Raw genomic sequence first — 6,000 nt, forward strand, 5'->3', positions numbered from 1 at the left:
TGCCCAGACTGTATGGATAAAATCAGAAATAACAAATTGTGTTGGAACTCACTGTGAAGGAAGAGGGGAACCAGAGGGAGAGTTGTGAGTGTGGCTGTCTGCTTGTTCCAAAGTGTAAGGCCATATAAACCAAGTGCCACCTCCTCCAGGATCTCGAAACCACAGCTGTAGCTGAGGTATAATTAGTCAGTGATATCCGTTGTGTGTGTGTGTTTGTGTGTGTGTGTGTGTGTGTGTGTGTGTGTGTGTGTGTGTGGTCACTTTTAGGGGTGAATGCGACCACAAGCCCATGCTCATCAGATCGAGTTCCCGAAAGTGTTTTGGGTTCCATCGTAAGTCATCACAGCTCTCAGTGCCCGAGGTTAACTGACTTCCAGAAAGCAACTTAGTAGGGCTGACTAATGTTTCATTACATGACAAGGACATTTTCTACTGTAGATAAAATAAACACATTTACTTTAGAATGGACAGAGATTTGAAAAATGGAAGTGGAAAAAAATATCACTACCGAATTCGCATTATAAAACACATTTATTTTGAATTCACCAGGATAGTTGTAATTTCCCATATAACCTACACATGATTTCCATATATTAGCATCTTACATAATCATATGAAATAATTAGGAGAAATTAACCTTTTGAAAAAAAAAAGTACTTTTTTCCTTCCCAGCTCCCGCTCCCACAATGACAACTGTGAAAATAATTATTTATTAACAAATTCCTAAGCCACAAACTTTGGCTCATTCCCGACCTAACTTATTTAACCCTTTCAAACGATTCTCTGTCTTCTACATGGTTATTTACTGTGCTTTCAACCCCTTTCTTAGTATCTTCCTCAACATCTCCTTTAGCATCTGCCGCAGCGTCCCTCCCTGGGTCTCCTTTTATACACTATTTCCCAGAATCCTCTCTTCCTGCCGGTGTTCAGCCTTCTATTTCATCCCTCAGCTCATAGGTCTTAGACTTTTTTTTTATTGACAAGTGATGCTTAGAAGAGATTCTCTCTACAAGCCTTGGTGCATTAACATCAACTAAATGACTCATTTTAAGTTCTCATTTTTTCTTTTGTTCATGGTTCTTTTTTGTGTTATTGTCATGTGGCTGCAGTACCTGAGAAGGCCAGTAGACAGAGGCAGATCTTCCAGAGCTAGAGTCAGTTGTGGGGATGCTAAGGGTTGTGAGTAGCTGAGCCATCTCTCCAGCCCCTAAACAACACAATTTTGTCACAGTAAGGAGAAAACTGGACACTACTACTCCTATGCACTTTCACACTGTAGATTCCAATCCACACTGTATTTAGAAGATAAGTGTCCTGCTAATGTATTAAAGTTTTTTTATTCCCACTTCGGGGCGTACCTATCCCTGCGTTTCCCCTAGCCTTTGAAGGTTGTCAAGGTATGAAAGGCCCGTTTTCCATGCTCTTTGCCTATTGGCCTCCTGTCTGGGCTTCTGAGCCTCCGTACCCGATCCTGTAGGTACTCGATCTCTGATGGTCCCCTCACCCTTGTGGATTCATGCTTTTGAACATTGATTTCCAATTTTTCTTGTGCAGCCGTAGGGAGGTTTGGCACCAACTGATTTCGTTCAGCCTGTGCTATTTAACAGATAAAGATCCGCTGAACTTTAAAATATTCATTTGAATAATTTAATTGTATATAGATAGTATTATGATCTGGTTTGGAATTTAAATATTTCGACACCCAGGAACTGAATTTAGGACATTGTGTAACCTTTTAAAAACCATTCTCTGGTTTTAAATTTTGGTGTGTGTGTGTGTGTGTGTGTGTGTGTGTGTGTGTGTGTGTGTTGTATGTGTGTGTGTGTTCATGTGTTTCACAGTGTCTAGGATCCCATCTACAAAATCTGCACAGAAAAATCCCAGAATAGATGAATGGAGACTCTCAAAGCTCCCCTACCCCAATTGAATAACTACTGGCAACTGATGACTACAGGGTAGAGGGCCCGTCTTCTTCATGGATTTGGCCTGTGACGGCTGTCCATGCTCCCCTGGATGTTTGTACCCACCCCCACACATCTAATCAGAATGAAATGGACTCAGCAGTTTCTATTACAATACAGATGGAATTAGGAGGGAGGAAAGGGGAGGGATTTGAAGGGAGGGGATGGGGATGGATTTGTTCAAACACATTATGTGTTTGTACCAAGTTCTTAAGGAAAAAATTAAAACAAAGTAAATAAATAAGTAAATAAATCTGCTCATGTGTGCACATGTGCATGGGTTAGTGTGTGTGTGTGTGTGTGAGGGTTGCAACACCCTGCTACAAGAGGATACCATGCAGTATTATTCTCTATGTCTCTCTGCCATTTTCTTTTGATGCACTGTGGTGGTTTGAATATTCTTGGCCCTTGGGAAGTGCCACTAGTAGGAGGTGTGGCCTTTTGGAGAAAGTGTGTCACTGTGTAGGCCAGCTCTGAGGGCTCCTAGTGTTCAAGCTCTGCCCAATGAGGAAGAGAGATGCTCTTCCTGGCTGCCTGTGGCTGCAAGTCTCTTTCTTGGCTGCCTTCCGATTTAGAAATAGAACACTCTCCAGCACCATGCCTACCTGGACTCTGCCATGCTTCCCACCATGATAATAATGGACTGAATCTCTGAAACTGTAAGCCAGCAACAATTAAATGATTCCTTTATTAAGAATTGCCTTTGTCATTGTGTCTCCTCACAGCAATGGAACTCTAACTAAGACAGGTGATGTCTTTGCCTGATCCCAAATTCTCATATTTTCATCCGGGCAGGAAGCCAGCAGACCTTAGTGATTCTGTTCCCCCTCCCAGTTCCTGGGGTTACAGGTTTCCCCTGCCTGGTTCATGATGACTAGGATCTGAGTTCGGGTCTGCTTAGGCAGCAAGCGGTTTCATCCACCCATCCTACTAATACCCATCCTGTGATTTTTAAGGCTTACCAGAAGATTACGCTCAACATGCAAACACAAAGTAGAGATGGCAAGTGCATCTTGACTTTTCCTTGTTTTGGTATATTTGAGTTGTTTCACTGTCTTGATTTCACCTTGTTTCTTAATATGAGTTGTTTCAGTGTCTTGATTTCAACTTGTTTCAGTATATTTGAGTTGTTACAGTGTATATGAATGATAGCTGAGGATTGGGAGACATAGCGTGAGATGGGAAGAAGAAAGTGAGGATGCAAAGATCTATCGGATCCCTGCCACTTGCCCTTGCATTCAACATTTCATATTTAAAAACAACAACAACCACCACCCACAACAATAGTCAACAACAAGGCATGCATGCAACAGACTGGCAGACAAGACACTAAAGTGCATTACATACTTGTAACCTCACGTTCTCCGCTAAAGCCTCATGTATTGAGCCGATGGATTTTGCTGTCAAACCCTGATGATTAATCCCTAGATGGGAGCCCCCTAACACCGAGATGAATGACACCGTGGTCGATGGGATAGGCAGAGGTTGCCATTTATTTCCTTGTAAAATCAACCCAGTAGGGAACTAATAACGACAGCTCACATATATAATTAAAAGAGCCTTTCTCACTGATGACTGGAATTTTTACTATGTATCCCAGTTCTTTGCATTTTATTTTCATTAATGTGTTGTTTTCAGTGCCATGCTTGCTACATAGAAAACTGTGCATTTTCTACACTATGTATCTTTTGGGGGTGCACTCTGTAACCTAAAGACTAAATCAATCCATATCAAAGGGTTCCTCCCTGTCCTGTTTACAGAATTGAAATTAAACTGTTTTCACAAAGCATTTTGCACTTGCCTGGCTCAGTGTTGTTAGGGCTTGCGTGTGAAATTTCCCCAGGGACTCAGCTGTGGGAACACTTTGTCTCAAGCTGATGGCACTGTCTAGGAAGGTGGTGGAATCTTTCAGGCTGTACCCTAGCAGAAGTAGGTCACTGGGGCAAGAAGGAGGGAGCTGGCTGGTTCAGACTGAACTCTTGGCTGCCTGATTCACCCAAATATAAGAAGGGCTCATGCAGGATCTCAGTGACACAGATCAAGACACTGTTGCCATGTGGTCATTGCCAGGACAGTCTGAACCCAATGACTGTGACTATGTGCCTTTAACAAACCTCTATTCCTTTATTTTTATTGTGTCATGAATTTTGACACCTTGATGTGAAAATAATGTAATGTGCATCTGTGTGTGTGTGTGTGTGTGTGAGAGAGAGAGAGAGAGAGAGAGAGAGAGAGAGAGACAGAGACAGAGACAGAGACAGAGACAGGGACAGAGAGACAGAGAAACAAGAGATAGAAATAGACCAAAAGAGGGAGAAAGTGCATTATATTAAGTACCTATAATTGGAACCTTGAATCATAAGCCAGTCAATTGGTTTGATTTATGTTCAATATTTGAATTCTTTAGAGTCATACAGCCTTATATTACATAGCTAAAGCTAATAATGTAAATTTTCTATTAAATAATAAATTGTCTTTTCCTTGAGAATTTCATACATGTATACAATGAAACAAGGCCATTAACTATTCCATTTCACCCTCTGTTCTGCCCAAATTCCCTGCCAATAAGCACCCCTCAAAATTCATATCCTCTTTCCCAACCTATAACCACTAAGCCCAATTAGCATTGGTTGTTTACTTATGGGTGTGTGACCATCTACGGGAATGTGGGAATTCTACCAGTGACCAAACCAACAGAGAAGAATGATTCTTTTACCACAGCAGCAATCGGGACCCGAAAACCTCCTCAGTAAGGGATTCTGTCTAGCTGGTGGTACTTTATAGATCTATGCAGGTGACCCCAGCTGCTGTGAGCTCACGATTGCGGCAGCCATGTCATGTCCTGAAGGCAGCTAAACACAGCTCTTCTTCCCACCCTCTGGGTCTTACACTCTTCCCACCTCCATGTCAAAGATGCTTCCCAAGTCCCAGGAGTTAAAAGAGACTGAGTGCTCATCCATAAGTGGGGCATCTTTATTGCTGCCCACGCTAAACTGCTCTCTTAAGAAACTTTATTTTAGGGCTTGAGAGATGGCTCAGTGGTTAACAGCACTGACTGCTCTTCCAAAAGGGCTGAGTTCAATTCCCACCAACCACATATGGCTCACAGCCACCTGTAATGGGATCTGATGCCCTCTTTTGGTGGTGTGTCTGAAGACAGTGACAGTGTTCTCACATACATGGAATAAATAAATAAAGCTTAAAAAAAAGAATCCTTATTTAAATTTTTACTGGAACCTGAAACTTTTTCTTTTTATTAACCTTCATAACTTTTACACACAAACACAGAAAAACATACACACAAACAAACACACACAAACCACACACACACACACACAAAGAGAGAGAGAGAGAGAGAGAGAGAGAGAGAGAGAGAGAGAGAGAGAGAGAGAGAGAGAGAGGACTAAAATATACTCTTAAGTCAAAGATAAAGCCCACACACTTGTCAACAGAATGGTGGAGAGTTAAGGGTGGAATGACCATGGAGCCTCCAGAAGGCAGGAACCAGAGACAGTGGCTCGACCAGGTAGGGTGTCTACTGTTTTTCAATGCCATCAAGACCAGGATTGGGGAACTGCAGACTAGTCATGTGGGTGTTACCCTGCAAAGTGGACTTTGTATGGAGACTGAAGTGTGCTGCCCAGGCTGCCTTTGTTCCCTCTCACTTCTATGATTCCTAGGAGAGTAGGAAATGTTTCACCAGGTTCAGTGAAGCTTGTGAATCTGGAAGCTAGTGCTAAAACAAGGACACTTAAAAGTTACTAGTTATTAGAAATTGTGTTTAAATTTAAAAATCATTTCCTCATTTGTGTGGGCTCACCCGACACGTGTAGGCAGTGCTTATTGATTTATCATGGTGCCATACACTTCCAACCTCACACAGACTATGACAAGGATTACTTCCGGTGCTGTGTGAATTATTTTTTCTCCTTCCAATGAAGGTGCAGACTTGAGCCATTTCCGGTGTCAGCACTTAAATGTCCTAGTTCCGGTTTCTAACAGGATTCCAGCATCTACGTTGAGTCCTTGACATGGCACA

The sequence above is a fragment of the Rattus norvegicus genome, chromosome Y (assembly GCF_021556685.1).
Source record: "Rattus norvegicus strain SHRSP/BbbUtx chromosome Y, alternate assembly SHRSP_T2T, whole genome shotgun sequence".
NCBI classification, from domain to species: Eukaryota; Metazoa; Chordata; class Mammalia; order Rodentia; family Muridae; genus Rattus; species Rattus norvegicus.